We start from the raw sequence: 26,572 nt of genomic DNA, 5'->3' as shown, positions 1-26,572 counted from the left end.
AGTGAGCATGTAACCCAGTTATATTAAAAAAAAGGATAAGGATTTTTCTGGAGCACGAAAGTACTTGAATGGGGTCTTTTTTGTTGCTGTTGTTGTTTGCATACTAATCTTTTCCTTTTTAATTTTTATTAATAAAACCAATCAACACACAATATGAACATTCTTTTTTTATCACATAGTTGTATATTCATCATCATGATCATTTCTTAGAACATTTGCATCAATTCAGAAAAAGAAATAAAAAGAAAACAGAAAAAAAATTCATACATACCATACCCCTTACCACCCCTTTCATTGATCATTAGCATTTCAATCTAAATTTATTTTAACATTTATTTCCCCTATTATTTATTTATTTTTAATACATATGCTTTATTCATCTGTCCATAAGGTAGACAAAAGAAGCATCAGACACAAGGTTTTCACAATCACACAGTCACATTGCGAAAGCTGTATCATTATACAATCATCTTGAACAAACATGGCTACTGCAACACAGCTCTACATTTTCAGGCAGTTCCCTCTAGCCTCTCTGTTATGCCTTAACTAAAAAGGTGATATCTATTTAATGCGCAAGAATAACCTCCAGGATAATTTCTCAACTCTGTTTGGAATCTCTCAGCCATGGACACTCTATTTTGTCTCATTTCCCTCTTCCCCCTTTCAGTCGAGAAGGTTTTCTCAATCCCTTGTTGCTGAGTTCCAGCTTATTCTAGGATTTCTGTCCCACATTGGCAGGAAGGTCCATACCTCTAGGAGTCAAGTCCCACATAGAGAGGGGGAAGGCAGTGAGTTTGCTTGTTGTGTTGGCTGAGAGAGAGAGAGGCCACATCTGAGCAACAAAAGAGGTTCTCTTGAGGGTGACTCTTAGGCCTAATTTTAAGTAGGCTTAGCCTATCCTATGCGGGGTTAAGTTTCATATGAACAAGATTAGGGGCTCAGCCTATTGCTTTGGTTGTCCACACTGCTTGTGAGAATATCAAGAAGTTTCCACTTGGGGAAGCTGAATTTTCCCCCTTCCTCACCATTCTCCCAAGGGGACTCTGCAAATACTTTGTCACTGTTCAGATCCTTCTGGGCTTTATCGAGGCATCACTCTAGACAAACCTACAAAATCTCATGCCCTACTTAAGGTTCCATGTACTTAAGGTGTTCAGTTAAGCTGTCCACAAAAGTTATATTAGGAAATACACCAGTCAAAATATAAATTTTGTACCAAATAAATATTTTTTGCTTTAGTCACACACATAAGTTAAAGTTTTAAAATATTAATTACCATCTATTTATTGAATGGGGTCTTGATGACATGCTTGAACCACTAAAAAAAACGGAAACTTATTGCCTTTTAATTTTCTAATTAACATCAATATCCTTGTGATTTAAGTCACCATTAAACAAATTATCTGTTTGTTAAGTGGAGCTGAAAGTTTTTCTGACTGATCGGTTTATCCATTTGAGAATCAGATTTAAACTATGGACTCTTTATCTTGTAACCCATAGAAAATGAATAAATACACAATATTTTGCCTAGAATTTTAGGAAGTTCACAGATTTCAGGTCAAGAATCCTTACTCTATGATTTGATCAGTGAATAAAAAAATATTTGCGAAGTCCCCTTCGGGGAATGGTGAGAAAGGGGGAAAATTCAACTTCCACAAGTTGAATTCTTGATATTCGCACAAGCAGTGTGGACAACCAAAGCTATAGGCTCAGCCCCCAGTCTTGAGGTTTGTTCAGATGAAACTTAACCCCACAAAGGATAGGTCAAGCCTACTTAAAATCAAGCCTACTTAAAATTAGGCCTAAGAGTCAACCCCCAAGAGAACCTCTTTTGTTGCTCAGATGTGGCCTCTCTCTCCAGCCAACACAACAAGCAAACTCACCACCCTCCCCCTGTCTACATGGGACATGACTCCCAGAGGTGTGGACCTTCCTGGCAACATGGGACAGAAATCCTAGAATGAACTGAGACTCAGCATCAAGGGATTGAGAAAACCTTCTTGACCAAAAGGGGGAAGAGTGAAATGAGACAAAGTGTCAATGGCCCAGAGATTCCAGAGTCCAGAGGTTATCCTGGAGGTTATTCTTATGCATTAAGTAGATATCACCCGTTATTCAAGATGTAACGGATAGGCTGGAGGGAACTGCCTGAAAACGTAGAGCTGTGTTCCAGTATCTATGTTTCCTGAAGATGATTGCATAATGATATAGCATTCACAATGTGACTGTGTGACTGTGAAAACCACGTGTCTGATGCTCCTTTTATCTACCTTGTCAACAGATGAGTAGAACATATGGAATAAAAATAAATAATAGGGGGAACAAATGTTAAAATAAATTTAGTTTGAAATGTTAGTGATCAATGAAAGGGAAGGGTAAGAGGTATGGTACATATAATTTTTTTTTCTGTTTTCATTTTATTTCTTTTTCTGAACAGAAGCAAATGTTCCAAGAAATGATCATGATGATGAATACGCAACTATGTGATGATATTGTGAACTACTGATTATATATGTAGAACGGAATGATCAAAATAGGAATGTTTGCGTTTATTTGGTATTTAAAAAAACCAAATAAAAAAAAAGAATCCTTACTCTAGACCATTGTTCTCAAATTGTGGTCGCTGGACCAGCAGCACCAAACTCAACTGGGACCTTCTTAGAAGTTCAAATTCTCCAACCCTACTCAACCTATTACGTTAGAATAGGCCCTCAGGGAGAGGGCCTAGCAATCTGTATTTTATCAAGTCTTCCAAGTGATCTGATTCATATTAAAGTTTGAGAAGCATTGCTCTGAGCCCAGTACTGTTCAAGAGAACTTTCTGTGATGAGAGAAATGTTTATATCTTTGCTGTCCAGTACAGCATCCATGAGTCATGTGTGGCTACTGAGTACTTGCAATGTGGCTAATGCAACCAAGAAACTGAATTTTAAATTTTAGTTGCCTTTAATTTTTATGAATTTAATAGTTGCCTGTGGTTGGTGGCTACTGTATTGGACAGTTTAGCTCTAGATAAACATAAGGATATATATACACATATGTATATGTATATAATCAGCTCCACAGCTGAACATATGCTGACCTTAATTGTCTAGCAAGTTGGAACCATGTGAAGAGCTGAAAAGATGAAGACCAGATCCTCCTAACCTTTTTCAGGTCACTGACTGAGCTAGACAAGGATTCTTATTATGATAGATTGAGTTAAGTACCCTAGGAAAAAAAAATGTTCTTAAACTTAATCCATTCTTGTGGGTGTGAACCCATTGTAAATCGGGCATTTTGATGATGTTATTTTTAATTAAGGTCTCAATCCTAATACTGAAGGCTTCATAGCGAAAGAGTCACAGGTAGGAGCCAGAAACTTGAAGTGAACAGACCCATAAGAGATATATATATATGTATATGTATATCCTTACGTTTGTTTGAGCTAAACTGTCCAATATACATAAAATAAAATAAAATCGTTCCTTATACTAAACCATACAGTAAGCCAGTGGTTCTCAAACTTAGTGAGCATCAGAATCACTAGAGGGTTTGTTAAAACACAGCTTGTAAGTTCTCACTTCCAAAATTTACGATTTAGTAGGTCTGGCTTGGGGCCTGAGAGTTTGCTTCCTAGTAAGTTCCTAGGTGATGGCTGATGCTGCTGGTCCAGGGACCACACTTTGAGAACCACTAAAGGGAGCAAAACTTGCTTGTGCCTTCCTGCAACCCATATCAAAACTACTTTTCTCGGGCGGGCCGCGGTGGCTCAGCGGGCAAAGTGCTTGCCTGCTATGCCGGAGGACCTCGGTTCGATTCCCGGCCCCAGCCCATGTAACAAAAACGGAGAAACAAAATACAATAAAACAAGAAAATGTTTAAAAGATGTTTCCCTTTCTTCCTCCTTTCCTTCCTTCTATCCTTCCTTCCTTCTCTCTGTCTTTCCTTTAAAAAAAAAAAAAAAAAAAAAAAAAACTACTTTTCTCCAGTTCTAACCAATGTTTTCCTTTGCGTTTATCAAATTAGCAAACAAAGTTCCTTGACAGCAGGAGCTGACATGTTTCAATTCTGTACTTTCCATATTATTCATCAGTTTAGTGCCTTGAGTCCAGCAGGTGCTCGATATTTACTACAAAAATGATGGCTGTCCCCTAATAGAAGAAAACTTTGGGAACTGTCTATTGTATCTCAGAGATTATGATTATCTCCTCATGGTCACTAGGCAGTAGGTTTTTCCATTTCAGAAGAGGGACACAGAAAGGTTAAGTGATTTGTCCCAGGCCCTAGGTCCTATTCCTTATTTTTCTGTATGTTAAAGTATTAACTCATAAATTTTTCGGGTCTAAGCATGTTTGTGGAAGAATATATATATTTGAAAAGAATTGCTGAAACTATAAAATATTCAAGAGTCAAAAAGACTGTTGAAATTGTGAATGTAATTAACAGCACTGAACTATATATGTGAATGTGGTTAAAGGGGGAATTTTAGGTCATATATAAAGTTACTAGAATAAAAATTATAAGAAAAAAAAAAAAGACTGTTGACACTACAATGGTGTTACAAAAGGCAACAGGACTGGTAATCTGGACAGGGCTACGCCTTCTCAAATAACACCACATAGGAAACCATCTATGCCAAACAGCTAGTCTGGCCAGCAATACAGCTTTCAAACATTAATAGGAAAGGCAAGAATCAAGGACAAACACACAGGAGACTTTTTCCTGAAGGTCAAAAAAGCAACAATAAATACCATGCCCAGAAAAGCTTTTAAATCTGACCTTTTCCTCTGCTGAAGCCATTCGCTTTCCAGCATCTTCAATCTAATAGACTGAAGTGGGCTGAAATGGCTCTTAGGAGAGAACTGGGGCTAGTCTTTTTCTTAATGCTGCCTTTCCACCACTACTCTAAGCAGCAGCAGCATTACTGGTAATTACATCATTATACCATAATGGAACACATGTGGTGCAACTGAAATAGTCCAGCAGCTCCCCAGTTGAGGAGAAGAGAAATGGACTCCCCTTCCACTGCTCAATTTCTATTAACCCTTGAGCCTCTGACTAATTTTCAAAGGCAAACTACCTTTAGGTGGTTTTACAACAGAAAGCAATGGAAGAGGATATTAGCTGAAGACCAGTAGCAAGATTAATGAATAGTGTGATGGAAATCCACTGGAATAGGAATTAGGAGGCTTGGATCCAATTCTGGTTTTGCCAGGAACTTCTTACATGACCTTGGGGAAGTTGCTTGAATCTTTTAGGTTTCAGTTTCCTCATCTATAAAACACAACAAAGCTTCTAGGTAGAAGATCCCAAAAGCTCTTCCAGCTCTAACATTCTACTAGCTAAAAAGACTCAACAAACAGGGGAAGCAGAAATCAAGTAAAATATAGGGGGCTAATTTTATTTGGTCTTCAAACAGTTAATTAGATGAGAATTTCTGCCTCTGCTCTAACCCATGTATCAGTGTCAGATCATTTTCATTAAAATCCATAGCAACTCTTCATAAGGCCAAGCCTGGAACTCCTTAAATAATCACAGTCTCTCCAAAGAGAGAAAGGACACAGCAATACAAGGTATACTGGGACAGAGATGAGTCAACTCAGGTTCTAGTTTTTCTGCCCCTGAGCAAGTCATTTAAGTTGGTCAACTCATCTTTAAAACACAATGGTAGGGCAGGGATAAAATAAGACCCTTCTAGATCAGGCAGTCCATAATTTTGTTGTCTCTATATAAGTCTTAAATGCTACTACTGGGTACTGAGGACACAAGGGTAGAGTGGGAGAGGTTGGTAAGGACAACACGCTAACAATGCCAAATCCTGCAAGACAGAAATAAAGTTCTTTATGCTATTCACAAGGTTTTCTCAGAGACGGAGCGGGGGAGAATTTATTATCCAGCAAACCTCAAAGAAAGAATCAAACATATGCACAAAATGATATATTAATTGTTTCATAACTCAGAAACTTCTTTTTCTAGAGTCCAAAAGAGAAGAAACCTCAAAATGTGTTATTTTTCAGTTGTCTTCTGGTCCGCATTTAGAAGATATTAGGTTTTGGTTTACAGCAATTTGATGGTCTAGTTACCCGGAATGACCCTCCCAAAGAAAACAATTTAAAAAGCTAAATAAAATGTTCCTAAAAATTAATTTTTTAAATGCATCATTCTAAGCTCTCAAGAAAGTAAGCAATCTGCAGAGAACAAAAATTAAATGAACACAGAAATCCTGGGAAAAAAGACAACACTGAAGCCAGCTTTTGCCCTGAGGCTATGTAACAAACACTGGTGACCATTGCTATGACGGTTTGGGGTGTGGACAACAGAAGATAAAGCCAATGGCCCACCCTAGGGGGAAAATCTTATGCGAGACCCTATTGTAAAGTTGGGATACCAAAGGACTACACCCACAGTGTAGGGATGAACCATAAATAAATCTGTAGCATTGAAAGAGGCAACAATGAGACTGGCCTGTTTTGACCTTGGTGGTGGGTACAGAAGGAGATGTCTCCCCTAGGAATGAGTACCCAAAAGCTGGCTCTATTGCAAGTTTGTGACCAAATTCATGCTACATCCCCAGCTTATTAGCAGAAGAAACCCCTAACCCTTAGTAGAGCAATACAAGTTTAACTCAGGTCTCAAATAATTTTCACAAAGTCCTAAAGAGCATGCCCACTTAACTCAAAACAATATACATACACCAATGCACATACACACAGCATACAAACACAGAAATAAGCCCCATGAGTGTCAGCCAGAAAATACAGATGGCAGACTAGATCCTCAAAGACTTCAGATGGTGGAATCAGAGATAGAATACAAAGTGCCTATAATTATTATGAGACAGAGGCTTGCTAAAAATGAGCAATGCATGGGGAGTTCAGTAGTAGAATGCTTACCTGCCATGCAGGAGACCCAGGTTTGATTTTCAGACCATGCATCCCCTGTTCCCCCACCTCCCCCCAAATAAGAGCAAGTAATAAGAGAGTATTTAAAAACCCACCAAATCAAGTGCATTTGAAAATAAACCAAACAGAAATTCCAGAAATGATTATTATAATTAAATGAAAAAGTCAATAAACAGGTTAAATAGAAAGTTAGACACAGCTAAACAAATGATGAGTCAACTGGAAGGGCAAGTCAAAGAAATTATAGAGACTGTGACCATGCAATAAAGGGAAGGAAAGTATGAGAGTTTAAGAGACTTGGATGATAGAGTAGGACAGTCTAATACACATCTAATCACATAACTGGAGTTTAAGAATGAGAGAAGATGGAGAAAGGCATTATCCAAACAGCAAATGATTGAGAGTTTTTCAGAATCATTGAAAGAACACAAAACTTCAATCCAGGAAGCTCAATAAATGTCAAATAGGATAAATAAAAACAAAGCCATATCTAGAATTCCTCAAAGAGTAAGCATAAACTTAGCATATGACCTAGTAATTCTACTTTTAAATATATATATCCAAAAGAACTGAAACCAGGAACTCAAATACCTGTAAGGCAATGTCAAAACAGCATCATTCACAACAGGCAAAAGGTATAAACAATTGGCAAAAGGTATAAACAACCCAAGTGTCCATCAAGATGAATGGAAGGACATCGTGTGTGTATATATGATGTGTGTGTGTGTGTGTGTGTGTGTGTGTGTGTGTATATATATGTCATTCTTTTTTATGGATGAAAAATATCCCATTATATATATATATATATAAAGGAATCCATAAAAAGGAATGACATTCTGATACATGCAAAAACATGGACAAACCCTGAAGTGAAATAAACCACACACAAAATATCGTATGATTCCACTTACAGGAAATATCTGGAATAAGCAAATTCACAGAGATAGAAAATAGATTAGAGGGTACTGGTGCTGGGGGTAGGGGGTAGTGGAATGGGGAGTTATTGTATAATGGGTAGAGTTTTTATTTGGGGTGATGAAAAATTTTGGCAATATTTACTGGAAATGGTAGTACCACACTGTAAATGTAATTAATGCCAATGAATGTACACTTAATGGTTAAATGGCAACTTTTATGGTATATATATCTTACCACAAAAAAACAGCACCTAGCTATATTGTAATGACACTGAAGCACACCAAAGAAAAAAAGAGATCACTTTGACAAAAGAATGGCAGCTAGCCTATCAGCTAATTTAACAACAATACTAAACTCCAAAAGACTGTAAAATCATATTTTCAGTGTGCTTAGAAAAAATAACTGTCCATGCAGAAGTCAAAAGCCAATGAAACCAAGGATGTTGCTGGACATGCTAAGTAATCAAAAAGAAAAAAGAAAAAAGAAAAAAAAGCCAATGAAACTTTCAACAGTAAAAGCAAAATAAAGATGTTTTCAGACAAAAAAGAGAAAGATTGCCACAGACAGAACCTCAGTAAAAGCAATGCTAAAGGATGTAATTTAGGAAGAATGAAAATGATCCATCAGATAGAAAGTTTGAGATATGAGAAAACAAAGATGAGCAAAGATACTGGTGAGTATGGGAAAATGTAAACATTGCCAGTGTAAAAGAAGAATACTATTTAATTTGTGTGGTTAAAAAATGAATTAAGATAGAATTGAAATACTTGACAATAAGAGCATAAGTTAGAAGAGGTGATCAGAGTTTAAGTACTCTAAGTTTCTTGAATTATTGAAGAAGGAAAGTGCAGTTGGTTCAATGGTAGCCTCTAACAAGGATATGTCTGCGTTCTAATTCCCAGAACCTGTGAATATTAACTTATTGGCAAAAGATAGGTGAAGGATTTAGGAGAAGCTTGTTCAGCATAAGCTGGGTGGCCCTAAATGCAATAACACATATCTTTAAAAGAGAGAAACAGAGGAAGAACAGACACAAAGAAAAGATACAAAAGAGGAGGAGGGAATGTGGTCTGGGAGGCAGAGATTGGAGTGATGTGGCCAAAAGCCAAGGAGTGCCTGGAGCTAGCAGAAGCTAGAAGCGGAAGGAATGGATTCTCCCCTAGAGCCTTTGAAGGCAGCATGGCCCCGGTAACACCTTGATTTTGGACTTCTGGCCTCCAGAACTGTGAGAGAATATATTTCCATTACTAGAAGCCAACAAGTTTGTGGTAATTTCTTACGGCAGCCAAAGGAAACTAATACAGAGGGTAAACATATTACTTTAGACCAAATTAAAATATATACACTAATAAAGAACTCAATCCTCCCTAAATGAATTATAAATTTAACATGAACTCAATAAAAATACCAACTTTTTTTAAATTAGAAAAAGTGACTGTAAGGTTCGTACAGAAAAATAAATAAGAATAGCAATAAGAGGAGACTAATGCAGCTATATGGTAAACATACTGTAAAGCCTCATTAATTAAAACAAAGTGCACTGCCATATACACAGATGGACCAACCAATGGAATGTAATATATAATAAACACAAAAATAGGTACTAATGCATGAAATACTTAGGTTATGACAGAGATGGCATCTCATATCAGCAGGGAAAAGATTTGAGATGGCATATGACTTAAAATTTAAATAGCATTGTGCCAGAGTTGAATTTGTACCTCTAAGCATATATCAGGATAAATTTAAATGGATCAGAGACTTAAATGAAACATAAAACAAAACCATAAAATAGACTAATATGGCATATTTCTATTATAACTTCTGAGTGGGAAGGTCTTTCTATAACATGATATTCAGAAGCCATAAAAAAGAAGAGCTCATCATTGACTACATAAAAACCTAAAAATCCTATACAACAAAACAAACACACTAATATATACATACATAAATACACACATACAAAGCAGTGGATAAAGTAAGAAGGCAAATGATAAACTGGGTTAAAAGTGATAAATATTTATAAATTTGAAATTCCCATTTTAAAGGGCTGGTATCTTACATCAAGAGTGCCTATAAATCAATAAAAAGGCCATCAGTCCCATTGAAAAATAAGCAAAGGCTATGAAGCGGACTATTCACAAAAAAATAAATACAAATAATTTCAACCACGTGCAACATTGATCATTGCCAACTTATGAAAGGAATTCCAATTAAAACTATACTGAAATACTATTTCTTAACCATCTAACTGGCAAGTATCCAGAAGTTTGATAATTATATTAGCAAGACTGTGGAAAAACAGAAATTCTCAGTCATGCATTACTGTTGAGAGTACAGACAGATATAAATGCTCTGGAAGGCAATGTGGCAAAATTACATATAATCTTTAAAAGTATAATAGTACACATTATAATTTATACTCATGGTATACATGCATACATGTGGTACTGGTAGCTCTAAAAACTGTGACACTAACAATGAAACAAAATGACTGAAAACTGTTGCTTTCTGTACTTTTGCTCAATCTACCAGTCTTTGTAAAAGGCAATATTTTAACACAGGTGCTTCTCAGGTATATACCCAACTGGTCTAGGATGGAGGCTCATCAGTGGACAGATTAAAGAAGAAAATAACATGAAACAATATAATAGTATATACCTCTTTTAATTGAACAATTCCATTCCAGAAATGTATCCCAGAGATAAACTAACATGTGCATGATGTCATATGCCTATTCTACAGATCTGTTTAAAGAGTAAGATTAAACACAATATAAATTTTTTAAAAAACACAATATAAATGTCCATCAATGAGGACATTTAATTACGATTCTAGCAATTAACGGAATATCATGCAGCTGTTTTTTTAAAAAAAGAGCAGGCAAGGAAGCTCTATGTATCAAATGGTAAAAGTATAAAGATATACTAATAAGTTAAAAGATCCTGTTAGAAACCTCCTGATGGATTCCTGGACCAGATAAGTCCTGAAACCTAGAAAACCCAGCCTCTCCAGAACATCAGATCGTTTCGTTTCCCTACCGCATGTTAGTGACAGACCCTTCCAAAATGAAAACGTTACAAGGGCCATAGCCCAAACACCCTAATGAGAGGGATGGAAAGATCAAAGACGATGGTGGAGTTATACAGACAAGATAGGATTTAACAAATGAATATGACTACTGAATCATTAAACTGTTGTTTCTTTTAGTCTCTAGTATCTTAGAGTAGCTAGAAGTAAAAACCTAAAATTGTGGAACTATAACCCATGTCAAACTCTGAAATATGTTCTACAACTAATGGTGGTGCTGTGCTTTGAAATTCATTGCTTTTATGCATATATGTTATTTTTCACAAAAAAGAGAAAAAAGTCGATTGTGATGATAAAAAAAAAATTATGCCTTCTAGCTTCCTATATTCTGGAGCAGCTAGAAGGAAAAATCTGAGATGATGGTATGGTAGTCCCTGACAAACTCTGGGATCTGTCCTTTAATTACTTGTTGAAGAGTGCTTTGAAAACTATTGCTTTTTTCCTTCTTTCCTTTGTATATATGTTATATTTTACAATAAAAAAGTTAAAAAAAAGATCAAGTTGTAGAGAATTATGTGCTTTATATTACCATTTGTACATAAAACGAGGGATTAAACAGAATATCTACGTGTATATTTGTATCTGTATTTATAATGCATATTGGACTATACAGACTAATATATTATAGTGCTAGATATATTGAGGGATTGAAACTGAGCAGATGGGGAAAAAGGGACATTAAGAAGTCTTCTGCACAGCATACTTTTCAAATATTGATGTTTATGTGAATATATTATAAGATTAAAAATGAAATATGTATGCATAAAAATATACAGGATAACAATAACAAAGAGAATATAATTTTCAAATTAGTATAGAGGTAAAAATAAAATGAAGAAAAGGAAAATGATATACTCAATCTAAAAGAAGACAAGAAAAAAAGAAACAAAAATTCAAAATAATATTCAATATAAAGTCAACTATAAATTAATATAAAGTCAAAATAAGTTGACTGAATTAAATCTGAATATTTCCATTATCACAATAAATATAAATTAAAAGATAAATATTATCTGACTAAATTAATTGCAGAAAATGTGAATAAACTCCCCAGTTAAAAGAGAAAGACTGTAAAAGATTAAACAAAATTCCAGTTATATGCAGTTCATAAAAGACACACCTAAAATAAGAGTACAGAACAGGTGAAAGTCAAAAGATGGAAATAAATTACATGAGGTATATTTATTCCTAAAGGACTGCTGCTGTTGACATGACTATCAAGAAAAAAAGAGATATTAAGGCAAAAAAGACAAAGCAGGTCACTTCACAAAGATAAGATGTTCAAAGTTCCAGGAAGATTTCACAATTGCAAAAGTGTGCGTTCCTAATAACATGACCTCGAAGTATATAAAGCAAGAAATTCTATCACTGCAGGTGTAAGTCCACAAGTCTACTACCATAATGGGAGATTTTAAACAACCTCTTGGTAATTGATATAAAAATGATGAAGCTCCTTTTGTTTCCTCAAATGCACTTTCCTTAGAACTGCTAGCTCATCACTTCAGAAAAAAGTCTCTCAAATTCATGAGAAAATAAATTAGGATGGAGAGACATGCTTCTTGCCTGGTTCTGGAGACCAATATTCAAACAGAAATGGGAAGTTAGACATTAGTCACATTGCAACTATTTAGCTAGACATTACAGAAAGGCTGTATTAGCAACTCTATGGGTTTATGCTTCAATTTCTTCAACTCTAAGCTCCTCAAGGGAGGATACTTCTTTCTTACAAATATTTGTATCTATCCTAGCACCTAGCACAATGCCTGGTACATAGCAAGTGTTCAGTAAGTGTTTTACTGAATCCTCTACTACATACCCCTTTTAAAAATTATGTTTTCATTTAAACATTTATGAAACACCTATTGTATATCAGGCCCTGTAGTAAGTATTGAGAATACACATATAAATGTGCATATCTGTTCTGCACGGTTTTACAGCCTTGTCGAATAGAAATAGAAATATTTCTTTTAAAGTATAAATAGAGGTTTGAATTGGGAATTAGGATAAAAGCCTAGAGAAAGTACCTGGAGATCTGACGTAAAGATTCTCAGCTATTTAAATATATTTATTTATAAGCACCTACTGTACACCAGAATCAAGTAGATTCTGGAAAAGGGTAATTTGAATTTAAGTCTTGCCAAAAAGATGTGAGGGTGAAGTCTGGCAGAGGAAACTCCAGGCAAAGAAAAAGAAGAACATGAGATTCAGATGAAAAATGTGATTTGCTCAAGGTCAAACCACTTGGTCAAAGCCTAGAATCTACATTTCCAAGTTTTTTCCACATTGTTTCTTCAAATTCCTTCCCCACTAAGAACCTCTACGCGCCAGTGTAGATTCCTTGCCTAGATCAATGACTTCTGACTACAATCCAGCAAGAAATGCTCTTTAAATTGCCCCCAAAACATCTTTAACTTAAAAATTTCAGGAAATATCCTTACTGTAGTATACAATGCATGCTACTTTCTATTCTGTTTCATTTTTTAAATGATGGTCACAACTCACTACACTGACTATGCCACTCACTAGTGGCTCTTAACCCCATTTGGTAAAACACAAGTCCTGATGCTTATTGCTTGCTATGGTTTATGACATGGTTTTTAACAAGAGGAATTTTTATTTTACCTCCTCATTTGACAACCCAGGAAAAGCTCTCTACAAACATACCAAGCAACTATTATGTGCAGAGCAAATACTGCACTAGGTCTTGAGCTTACTGTAAGTGGTTAAATTCTTTGAAAAGCACAAACCAAGGATATTACCAAATTCCCCGGGGAGACTTTTCCCAAGCTACACAGGCATCATGATTTAACCCCTAAATATTCTGATTCAGTAGATAACAAGTGAGATTGGGATCTGTGAACACCGAGAAAAGCTACCCTGATGATACTGACTTGATGATCTAAGGTTCATCATGATTTTACCCCTAAATATTCTGATTCAGTAGATAACAAGTGAGATTGGGATCTGTGAACACTGAGAAAAGCTACCCTGATGATACTGACTTGATGATCTAAGGTTCCTTCCACTCTTACAAATTATTCGTGTGGAAAAGGAGGTTTAACAAAGGACTAGACATAGACAAGAAAACGAAGTCCAGAAAAAGAGCCTTGCCAGAAGTCACTAAGAAAGCCAGTGGTAGGACATGGATTAGAATCCAGCTCATCTGATTGCTAATCTGTTTTAGAAAGTTCCCACCACAAAACGAAGTCTCTATCAGCGTTCTTTCTCCTTTTGCATTGACCTTTTCTTTGTCAGAAATTCCCCAAGAGGCCTTGGTTTACTAAATGCTAATTGGATTTCCTCCACCTGCTCTAGGATTTAGAGGGCAGTGTTAATGCAGTGCCCTCCTCAGCTAACAAAGCCACTGGCATTCCCGGTATGCAAGGGCTGGCCTCCAGTTCTTTTCGTCAACAGCAATTAAAGGGCCCCTATCCAAAGCCCTAAAATGGAAGACAGAAAAGGGAGGGGTATCCCTTGATCCAAAAAAGTGAAGTACAGTGACTGATTGGGATTGATTGTTACTGCAGAGCTGGGTGGAAACAGGGAAAATTCTGGGAGGTAAGACTGGAATCTGGGTGAAGCAAGCAAACTAAGGACTGCTTAGCATCTTTCTTGCTCCCCTAAGGAATGTTCTTTTAAGAGCCCTCATCCAAAAATGAGTCATCAAAAAGCACTTCCCTTTTTCTTCTTATTTCAAAATACCAGGTCCGAAGTGCTCAGCCAAGAATGGTAAGTTTTCCATAAATCTATCCTTCCCTATCTAGGTATCATAGGTGAGTGCAATGTTTAGTCAAACTGGCCAACTTCGGCCTGGATGTTCAGCCACTAGCTGCCATGTGACTCTGGACAACTCACACTCTTTCTGGACTTTGACATTCTCATTTGTAGCTCCCAGAGTTGATTTCTAGATCAAACAAGACAATGGATATAAAAAATGTTTCATAAATTATAAAGTGGTCTAAAAGCTTTAATACAACTCCTAATACAAACTCAAATCGGAACATTACTGAATTCTAGAACAGTGCTGATAGAGAGTTGGAACACAAACTGTTATAAATATTAGCTGTTAGAGACACAAAAACAAACCAAACAATTATTAGCTATGTGAAAATCACAGCCTAGTGGAGGAAATAAGATCTTCAATATAATTTGACGAGTACTAAGTAAGATAGAGTATGTACAAAGTGAAGAAAGGGGAACAATTTATCCTGCTATTGAAGAGCAGGAGTGAGGTTTATTAAGAATATTTTACAGTCTTGATAGTAAACAGAATACTACTGGAGATGGGGTGGGAAGAAATTACAGCTGCAGAAGAAACTGTTTCCCATCACAGCATGTTCATTACCATCTTTCTGCCTTTATTCACAAAGTTCTTTTTCATGAGAAATTCTAAAATTTTGCCAAAATCAAAGGAATATTTAAATACCTATTATGCAAAATATTATTAAGCAAGTATGCAAAACATTACAAGGCAGGTCCCCGACCTCAATGAGTTTACCATCCAGCACCATCCAGCAAGGGAGATTAAGTCATAGCCTAGATGTGTAATATTAAATTATACGCAATACCTCAAGAGTAAAGGAGAACTATATCCCTCTTCTGAGAGAGTTTAAATTTGAAAGATTCTGCCTTATTTTTCTTCCATAAACTTAGATCAAGAGTCACCAATTCATTCTTTCAATCAATGCAGTGTTCTGTTACTGAGGAAAGAGCAGGGAATAAAACAAATTAAAATCCCTTCCTTCACTTATAAGAAAACAGGGTCCTGGATTGTAAACTCTCGCAGCAGTCATACTTTGTCTGGAGTGGCAATTACTATTTCTGAATTTTTACAGGCTGTTTTATACATGTATAACCCAGGACTCAGAGACAAGAACAAAGGCCATCAGGTCAGGACTAAGGGGATTCAGAACACAGGGGTAAGGAAGACATTGTTACATTTTAGAGTCTCAAGGGAAGAAAGATTTACTTTGTCCAAAACCTACATTTTCTGTAGCACATCATCTAACTCAACCTGTCTAGACAGTTTATTTAAACAACGCAAACACATGGAGCCCAGAATAAAAATGAGGGCCTTTAATTCTGTATAGCTTAGTGTAATGCCTGGATATATCCCAGAATATATTAAGCAGATAATCAAAAAGTATTGGCAGAACTCCGTGAGGGATGGGAGAAAAAAATATGAACTGTTAAAACTTTACCACCAGGGAAACCCCTGATGTTGTCTCAAACGTTGGAGACACCCAGATCAATGGGCCAAGCCCTTGATCTTAGGCCTGCTCTTGTGAAGCTTATGTATGTAGGGGAAGCTAAGCCTACCTATACGTATGCCTAAGAGTTACCTCTGGAGGACCTCTTTTGTTGCTCAGATGTGGCCAATCTCTCTCTTTACGCCCAACTCTGCAAGCAAAACCATACCTTTCCCCCTACATGAGACATGACATCCAGGGGTCAAAGTCTCCCTGGCAGCTTGGGAGATGATTCCCAGGGATGAGCCTGGCTCTGGAACCATGAGATCAATAATGCCAACCTGACCAAAAAGGGGAGAAAAGTGTAACAAATAAGGTATCAGTGGCCAAGAGAGTTCAAATAGAGTTGAGAGGCTACTCTGGAAGTTACTCTTAGGCAAATTTCAGTTAGACATTGCTACCTATCATAACTTGCCCAACCCCCACCAAAACCATTCCAGCTAATTCTAAAGAGCACCTAGGGCAATATATAATATTCTACAAAGGCTCCATGCACTGGGGTATCTTTCCAGAGACCTACAGCCTCCAGATGGGTCACTGGACAAGATAGATCCTGAAGCCTAGAGAGGACAGCCTTTCCGGAACATCAGCCAGCCCCATCTCCCTACCTCTTATTATAGACAGCCCTTTCAACATGAAAATGGTAAAATGGGCACAGCTCAAATACCCCTAAAGAGTGGGAAAAAGATCAAAGGTGATGGTAGAGTTATACAGAGAAGGTAGGGTTTAACAAATGAATATGATTGCTGAATCATTATACTGATATTTCTTTTAGTCTCTACTATCTTAGAGCAGCTAGGAGCAAAAACCTAAAATTTTGGAATTGTAACCCATACCAAACTCTGAAATCTGTTCTACAACTAACTATTGTACTGTGCTTTGAAATTTATTGCTTTTTTTGTATATATGTTATTTTTCACAAAAAAGAAAAAAAGTGATAATAAAAATCTGTATAGGGGTGCACGGGTAGGTCAGTGGTTAGAATGTCCACCTTTCATGTGGGAGACCCGGGTTCGATTTCCAGACCATACACCCGATATATATATATATATATATATATATATATATATATACACACACACATACATTTATTTATATACATATTTGCCCAGGACAAACTCTGGGATCTGTCCTATAACTTCTTGTTGAAGAGTGCTTTGAAAATTTCTGCTTTTTCTTTCTTTGCTTTGTATCTATGATATATTATACAATAAAAAAAAAGTTGGAAAAAATCCTTTCCTTCTTAGGGCACATGTTCTAGAGGTATGAGTCAGAAAAATGTACGAAGGCCCAAGTAAATACAAATAGAAGTGAACCAGTTTGGAGGGTGGGGGTCTATAGCAAATTGAAAAGTATATGGCAAAGGTGGACAGTTGCAACCCAGTTCCAGTTAACTGCTGCTAAGCAGAAATTTGGAAGCTAGAGATGTTATGGATTTTATGTAAAATCTCTCAGTTTTTAATAACCTACAACCAACTAAAATTGTTTAAAATTCTGTCAGCCAAGCAAAACACTGTGTGGATGGAATTTAGGTCAAATATACCAGTTTATAACCTCTGTGTTAGAATATGTATCATGATTTTTGGTTTAGACAATGAAGGAATTGCATATAAATGTTATAAACTAAGTGCTATTGGACTTCAGGAAGGAGGAACCAGTTCCAGCTAAGATTGTCCGAGCAAGCATTAAGGAGGGGAGGGCATTTAGTCTGGGCCTTCAAGTTTTCCCTCCTTCAGAAAGTATCCCAGAGTATTTCAGTTCTTAATTAGCTCATCCTTTTTCCCTTTCTCACAGCACTTGCTGACTACATCAATGTGCTGACACTTGCTTAGGTACTTCCTTGTAAGAATGGCAAAGCTTCTGTTCAACCAGAAAGTCCGCAAACAGCAACATTACCACAGCAGCTGCCCTGCTGGTTTGTCTGGTCATGCAACAGATTAATACTGCTCATTAATGCGATTAATTCCCATCTGCTCTACAATAGGCTTACTATCTGGAAAGATATTCAGAAAAGTTCTGTTACTTCAAATTCTCAAGGGAGGGACTGTATGCAAATTATCCTGGACAAAAATATTACATTTAAAAATATATATGGGAAAAAAATGAACCCAGCTAATCCTCCTGTTACTTCGCATCTCTTTTTCTGAAACAATTTGACAATGTCTGTCAAAATTTAAAATGCAGTGCTTGTTTTGGCAGCACATATACTAAAATTGGAAAGATACAGAGAATATTAATATGGCACCTGCACAAGGATGACACACAAATTTGTGAAGCCTACGATATTAAAAAAATTATATGCACATACTCTTTGATACAGAAATGCTACTAGAAATGTATCCTTTATATAAATCATATTTGCAAATAATGTACGTTTGTTAAAAAACAAACTAAAATCTAAAATAAATAAGAACAAATCCCTATATGCTTAGTTACCATGTAAGGAAACAAATATTTTTATAAAAATTGGAACACATTAAGAATGTTCGTATTGTATGTTGATTGATTTTATTAATAAAAATTTTAAAAAACTGGAACAAAGCATACCATACAAAAAGCAAGAATTCCACTAAAAATTAGTACATAGAAAGTGAGAGAAGAAACAATGAATTATAATAGACACTGGTATTTCAATGAGTACAAGTACATACATAAATAACAGAAGTATACAGCATGGCTACAAACAGAAAAAGAAAGAACAGAAGAAAAAAAATTGCATAGGTTTAAATCTTCAACTTCAAACTCTAGAAAATTATCTTCAAAGTCATTCCCAACACTAAGAAAATTCATCACCTGTGCTGGTATCCAACCAATTCCCTTAACCACTGGCATACACTGCATTAGAAATTTAGTCCCAGGACTAAGAACATTTAAAGTAGGTTCTCTGTGGGTGCACGGGTTGTTTAGTGGTTAGAATACCTGCTTTGCATGTGGGAGACCAGGGTTTGATTCCCAGACTATGCACCCCCCAAAACAGAAAGCAGGTTCTTTGCCCTTTAAAAAAGTTAGTTTGTGGTTTATGTATTAGTGCCTCTACTATTTTTTGAGCCATGACTTAGCATACCAAAATTTAAATCTAAAACATAATACACTAACACAAAATATACCTCTGATCAGCTATGTGGCCTACGGATTCTTTTGGTTACTAAAACTCTAGGATGTGAAACTTGCATCTCTATCATATTCTGTATTTCCCTTCTCCACCATTAGTGGAAACACATAAAGGCAGATCATCTTACAGTTAAATAATTTTTGCATTGGCCCAGGGCCTTCCATTTACAAAACAGTGGCAATGGACATAAGGTGTTGCTGGATGAAAATTTGGGGGTAAAAGGGTAAAGTGGGGGAGGAGATAAACATGTCTTATATGCCAGAAAATTATAGAAGTACAAAGGCATTTTATAAGGATAGTCATTATATCATCTTTTTTTGATAACGGAAAAAACAAAGAAAGCAACATAATGCTTATCAGTCAAAGACTAGTTAAATTATGGTGTACTCACAAACCAGTGCAGTTGTTGAGAAAAACTGCAGTTCATGAGAGCTACCTGGAATATTATTTGTCTAATGGTTATTACGAGGTAATGGGATATGGGAGATTTTTTGCTTTTCTCTTTGAATTTTTTAGCATTTCTTGACTTTTTATAATGAATATGTACCATTTTAACAAAAGCAATAAGCATTCCTTTAAAGAATAAAACAAATGCAAATGATGTATATATGTTCATATGGGACAATTTCCAAAATTTATTTATCTTATAGGTTTGTGGTGCTCACTAATTATAAGAACTTAGAACAGTGTCTGGCACATAAGCATTCAAATATTACTTATTATTATTACTGTTAAGTGAAAAATAACAAGATGCGAAACAGGGTAAATAGGGAAAGAGATTAGGTGGGAACATAATTTGTTTTTCATCAAATACTAACTTGACCAGTTTCCTAGAAAATAGAGTTTACCTACTTTATCAGGCGTTGAAATCCTGGAGCAGAAAGTGAAAAAAATGTTAGCGAGGCAGGTAGAATGCAAACACAAAGCTGTGCATTACCCAAACTAGGTACAGCTTACATGAAAGCACAGCCACTTGCTCGATCATAAAGTCTCCAGAAAGCCTATATAGAACCAGTGTACTTCAGAATGGGAGTGGGTGGAGTTTCAAGGGGAGAAAAGCAGAAAGGAGGGAATCTATCTACTGGCTCCTATCCTTCTCAAGCCCGCAATAGGCACTGGTCAGGGGTGGCCCCAGGGCCCTAACTGCCTGGCTTTTCCAGATTAAGTTACCCAACCCCACTGGACAGTCACTGGGGAAGGCTGCACCCTCCATCTGGTTATGGAAGTGGTGGGAAAAGGCAGAGCCTCCTAGGGTCTGGTCAGCTGGGGGTAGGGAGGCGGGTATGGCATCTGAACTGTTTTTGCTCTCTCCACAAAGTGCACAATAGAGACCATACCAGAGCAAGCTGAGGGAAGCCGAGATAGTCAGCAGCATTAGAAAATAAGGTAAAAGCAGCCGCAGCAGTTGGGAGTTGCCACTGAGATAGAAGCCAAGGACCTGAGAGGCAGGTAGAACCAAGGGAATCCGGGCAGGGTAAACAGGAAAAGGGATGCATTCACTGAGTTCCATTCCATACCAAAGTATTTTACTACCATGTATGCGTTATTATTTTTTTTTTTTACGAAACATTAGTTAGAAAACAGTAGTCTATAATTAGCTGTCTAGTGAGAAGCTAGGATTTAAGGGATGATTGTGATTACTGAATCATTATATAGATATTCCTTTTTTGCTTGCCGGTATATTAAACAGAGGGAAATACCTGAAATTTTTAAACTGTAATCCAGCTGCCTTGATCTCTGATGATTGTATAGCCTTTATCTTGTGCCCTTGTGATTGTAAAAACCTTGTGAGTGACCTTCGCTTGTACCCATTTTATCCGGTTATTTGACTTAGGAGTCTTGTGATCACTAAATACAGCTCTCAATGTTTATTAATTATGAAGGGCCTTGGGTCAGCCCAGAATTAACTCACCCCAATTCAAAAGCTATCTTCATAACCAAGACTGGATTTAACCAAAATGGGCCTGCCTGACTCGTAGCTTAGACTTTAATATGTAAGTGACCTACACCTCATTATAATACTAAAAATCATGCCCATTCATTGTATGAAGGCCACCATTTTCTTAATATGTTCTGTGACTAAGCATGTTATCAGTCTGCACATGCTTAACAAATAGATCATCTCTAATTACATCATCTGGGGTCATTGTGAGCATCCTAAAACCTGCCCATCTTTTAGTACTATAAAATGATCAGAATTACTGCACTTTGGAAAGACAGACTTTTGGACCTTTAGGCTATCTGATCTCCTTCTCTGCACCTAGTAAAAAACTCTCTTTTTTTAAACCTTGGTCTCTCAGGAATTGGTCATTTGAGTGCATAAGGCAGAGAATCCACCGCCTTTGTCCGGTATCATTGGAGCCAGACAGCCCTGAGTTTAAGAATTGCTTCCACCAGTCACTCACTATGAAACTTCAGGCTGGCTGCTCATGTGTGTAATCAGATTACTATCTCCACTGTGAAGATTAAATGAGCTAAGGTGGCTAAAAGGAATATTAGGCTGATTTTTCCTCCCCCATTTGATTCCTTTTCCATGCTTCCCCAGAATGACTTCAGATTACACTACCAACATCATTCTGCCCAGAATTCTTCATATTTAGGATCATTTACTACACTGGGGGCTCCATAAGGAGGGGGTGAGTATTAGAGCTTAAAACTTCAAACATTTTTTTTTTCCAACCACACAGTCACTTTGTAAAAGGTATATACTTATATGGTTGTCTTCACGAATCAAGCCTACTAGAACATAACTCAACAGTTTCAGGTACTTCCCTCTTGCCACTCCAATACACCATAAACTAAAGGGATATCTATATCATGTATTAGAATAACCCCCAGGATAACCTCTCAACTCTGAACGAAATCTCTCAGCCACTGAGACTTTATTTTCTCTCTTCCTCTTTTTGGTCAGGAAGGCTTTCTCAATCCCATGATGCTGGGTCCCAGCTCATCCTGGGAGTTCTGTCCCATGTTGCTAGGGAGATTTACATCCCTGGGAGATATGACCCACATAGTGGGAGGTTGGGGTGGGCAGTGAATTCACTTGTCCAGCTGGCTTAGAGAAGAGGCCACATCTGAACAACAAAAGAGGTTCTCTAGGGGTGACTCTTGGGCATAATTATTAGTAGGCTAAGCTTCTCCTCTGCAAGAATAAGCTCCATAAGGATGAGCCCCAAGATCGAGGGCTCAGCCCATTGAATTGGTTGTCCCCGCTGCTTGCCAGAATATCAGGAATTCCCCAGATGGGGAAATTTAATACTTCCTCCTTTCTCCCTAGTTCCCCAAGGGGACTTTGCAAATACTTTTTTATTCTTTGCCCAAATTACTCTGAGCTATATCGGGGCATCACTCAAACACCAATTCTTAGGAGAGATGATTTCCAAGTAACTATGAGTAAAAGACACTGGAAAGACCAGACCATCAGACCTCCTAAACCTACTCTGACAGCCATTCTGTCCAGAAAGACTAAAAAAAATTAAATAAACAAAGGGTTGAAACTAGATAGATTTGTATTCTAATCCCAGTACCATTCTTTACTGCAAGAGTGACATTTGGGCAAGTGACATAAACGCTCTAAAACCTTAGTTTTCTTAGGTATAAAACATAATACTATATTCTATAGGGATATCGTAAGAAGTGAAAATAAATAATATACATTAGGACTGGTACAGTGTTAATCTATGTTGCAGGGCACTCTGATCCCTCCTCATACCCTTACTCTGACCAAGGCTGCACAATCTACAGCTCCTGTAATTCAACAGGGCTCACCCTTTTCCTAATCTCCAAGAGCACTTTTCTGCAGGAGGAAGACCCAGTGAACCCGGGTAAAGGAGCAAGTTATGTCATCATATTAATGACATCTTTCACTGCCACAGAAGGTTTTCTTACCTATTCGACTCATTGTTTCCTTCTTTTCTGATAACTGTGATGCAGAGACAATAAATGGCCTATTCTCCCTCCTAGGAAAAGAAATTATTTGAAACACTACTTGGATCTTCCAGAACACTGATTTCTTTTGTAAATGTTATTGTCGTGGTTAAAGATAATGGAGATTATAAAGATTCAGGAATAGTTAACTCTGTAGTCTTGACTTCATGGGCCAAGATGACTTTTGGAGTCCCATTTATTGTATCTGCATTCCAGGTAGCAGGAAAAGGGAAAAGAGCTTTCCCAGATGACTAAGGATGAAGGTCATCAGCAAAGCAAAAAGATAGAAAGAGCTTGGTCCCTGATAACTCTGTGGACCATGAATCCACTAGACCACTTTAGACTGCCTAACTGTTAAGCAAGGAAAGGGGCAAAAGACAGGTAAAGTGGAGAGACCGGGTATACGTAACCTGAACAATCCCAGCAATCTAAATGGCTCAGTCCTGGGCACAATGTTATTTAAAGACAGTCCAGCAATCAAAAGTAAAAAAAGAGTAATTCTAGTCTTTACTTGCATTTCTCTATGGGCATTAAAAGGAATCAAATTCATAACCCACACTTTTTATCTTCTCACCTTTTTTTCTCATATACTAACTATAGTAGCTCAAGGGCCTCTTACCAACCTTCAAACCCAGTTTTTAATTTGTATATTCCTTTCTTTTTTCTTTAACTCAACTGTTTATTTTGGAGATTCAGTGTGCCTTCCTGATTTACATTTTCATTCCATTAAGCCAATTACAACAGAGTTCTGGTAGAAGACACAGCAAGTAAGAATCTTTCCACCTTAGAAGCCATGGTAGAAACCGTGAATACTGATGTTAACAATTTTTCTGTTTTAGTCATTATATAAAGTGCCAGATTTAAAGCTGCCACGTGATTATAATGACTCCCTCAAATAAGGGAGCCCAAGCCACAAAATAAAAAGGTCAAAGATTCCAAATGTAGAATAAAAATCCTTTAATACGTTGAAGGGGACTAAAACGAGGAAAACATCCCAAAACATAAATATTTAACACATGTAAATTTCTTAGAACAGTGCCTGGCATATAACAGGTACTCAGTAAAGGTAGATATTATTATTATGGAGCAGATCCTCTTCTTTCCCAGTTTCTTTGTTATTAGATTATTTATAGATATCTCTATGACAGAATTTACCACATTGTGTAGTTGTTCAATTAGGTAGAGAAGCATACTTAAACGCTCCTCTGAGGCAAAGTTCTTTTTTAACTTTCTTTGTTGCCCCAGCCTAGCACAGGGCTTGATACAGAGTTAGTACCAATACAGGCTTTTGAAGGAATTACTTTTAAGTGAAGATGCTTTATCCTGGAAACCTGAGACATCTACATTTAAAAGCATTCCAATCCCAGTTTATCTTCTCTGAGACCCATTTTTGGCAAGAATTTGACAAACTAGAGGGTTTAACTGAACAGATATCATATTATAATACTCAATAAACAGACCAATTTTAGTTATACATTTCGGCAAGTGACTTGTAGATCCCAATAAAGACAAGTAGATCCCAATTTAGTTTCATAATTCAAAAATGCCACTCCCTAAGTGAAGATTTTTCAGGTACTGACTGCTGGATATCTCTCCAATGTTATGACTTTGCCATCAACCCTCAAAGAAAACAAAAAATTTTAAAAGCACAAGGTCTACGATACAAATAACCAAAGGTTTATCTTTTTGTTGTGCCATTTCTGAAGTCATTATAAAATTTTGTCTGTCTAGAACCTAATTGTTTGGAGCAACAAACACCTAATATTACAGAAAGAGCAGGGGTGGGATAGGATGGGGTGGAGGAGCAGACGTGGAGTCTTGGAGTTTAGCTGCAGTTCTGCTACTGACTAGATATGTTAGTCAAATTGTTATGACTCACTAATCACCCACATTTTAAAGTATAAAATGATGATCCATTCAAATATGTGCTGAATGCTTATTATATGGTGGGCATTATGCTGAATGCTAAAAATACAAAGATGAATAAGAATATCCCTATCCTCAGGGCTTTAAAATTCTATTGCAGTGGGAAGGTTGGAGAGAGATCCAAATGCATCTATAAAACAATGTGGTAAGTGCTACAGTGGAAGGCTACACACAGTACTACGGAATAGGAAAGCTGAGGCTTATCAATTCTCTTTGAGATTGGGCAATGGGGTGGGTGCACATTAGAGAACTAAGAACCAGGGAAAAAACATGCAAGGGAATTATTAATTCTATGCATAAAACAGGCAGAGGGGTGGGAAGGGAAACAAACACCGACAATGAAGGTGCTAAATTGGATTTTCAAATGACAACAGCTTAAGTCTATTCTAACATTTGTTTTCACTGCAGCATGATAGGAAAATTCCACTTCACACACAAGGGCATTTATAACAAAGGGAAGAACACAAACTGCACACCGTATTATCCGAGTATATGAATTAAACTACAAAAAATTCTTGTCCACTTCATGAACTTTTAGAAATCAAAGGCTGCAAATATTTGTCTTCATTTTGAAATAGTCTGATTTTTTTTTTTCTTGATCCAGATACAGTTTGAAAAGCCCAAGGCTCTGCTTCTGGTATAAAATATCTTTTTAGTCACAGAGACATAGGGGGAACTTTTACTATAAAAATGTTTAACATGGAAAAAAGCATTAAACAATATAGCCAAGTGGATGGCAAAACTACAATGGCAGATACATAAACAGACCAGCAATTACTAAATAGCTTTAACAACATCTGAACGTATAGTTTGCAATATGCACATTGATATGTAGGCAAAATCTCGAGAGTTATCAATTACAAATGAGTTTCAGATCCAATTCTAGAATCAGGTACTAATTTGAATTGAGCCAGAGAGCCCCAGAACTTAGCCACTCCAAAATCTGTCAAGTTTACATAGTGAGGTTGATATATCCTTCCTTTCCCCTATTTGATTCAGAGATTGATGTGTCTGTCACACACAGTGGTCTTCAGTTTCTCTCCTGGGGCCCTGCAGCCCTGAAACTCTGAAATGCTATCTCCTTTCTGAGGAAGTCAAATTCCATTTCATACAGAAGCTGCATATGCTTCATGGGGTTCTGGTCCCTGCCACATGTACTCAGATCCTCTCCTTCTATCACTCATCTGTCAAATCACTTTCAGTACCTTAGACACAGTAACTCTGTGCACTCCTGACTCATTTGCTTCCATCAGTTTTAGAAACGGAAGTCTGTTTAAACTTGTATGTTTAAATAATCAGTATGGAGGTGTACTAAGGGGAAATATGAGGGAAATGGTTCATCGTACATATGTGACCAGACAGGCAGGGAGAATGTTTCCCCCACAGTATTGGGCTCTCTGGATCATAAGTAATCTACTTCTGCCTTAGATTACAGTGAAATGGGTTTGTTCCTTTGAAAGCTAAGT

General features: G+C 36.9%; 1 protein-coding gene and 1 non-coding gene across 2 annotated transcripts in view; one reads left to right on the top strand and one right to left on the bottom strand.

Moving 5' to 3' along the window:
• The window catches only part of GAB2 (GRB2 associated binding protein 2), a 184,376-nt gene that overhangs the window by 121,063 nt on the left and 36,741 nt on the right, over positions 1-26,572 (bottom strand). The window lies entirely within an intron of this gene.
• LOC143645355 (U6 spliceosomal RNA) lies at positions 18,325-18,431 on the top strand. The gene has a single exon (XR_013157076.1). It is a non-coding gene; the product is annotated as a U6 spliceosomal RNA (small nuclear RNA).

This window comes from Tamandua tetradactyla, chromosome 8 (assembly GCF_023851605.1).
Source record: "Tamandua tetradactyla isolate mTamTet1 chromosome 8, mTamTet1.pri, whole genome shotgun sequence".
Taxonomy (NCBI): Eukaryota; Metazoa; Chordata; class Mammalia; order Pilosa; family Myrmecophagidae; genus Tamandua; species Tamandua tetradactyla.
This window is presented reverse-complemented; position numbering and strand designations above follow the sequence as displayed.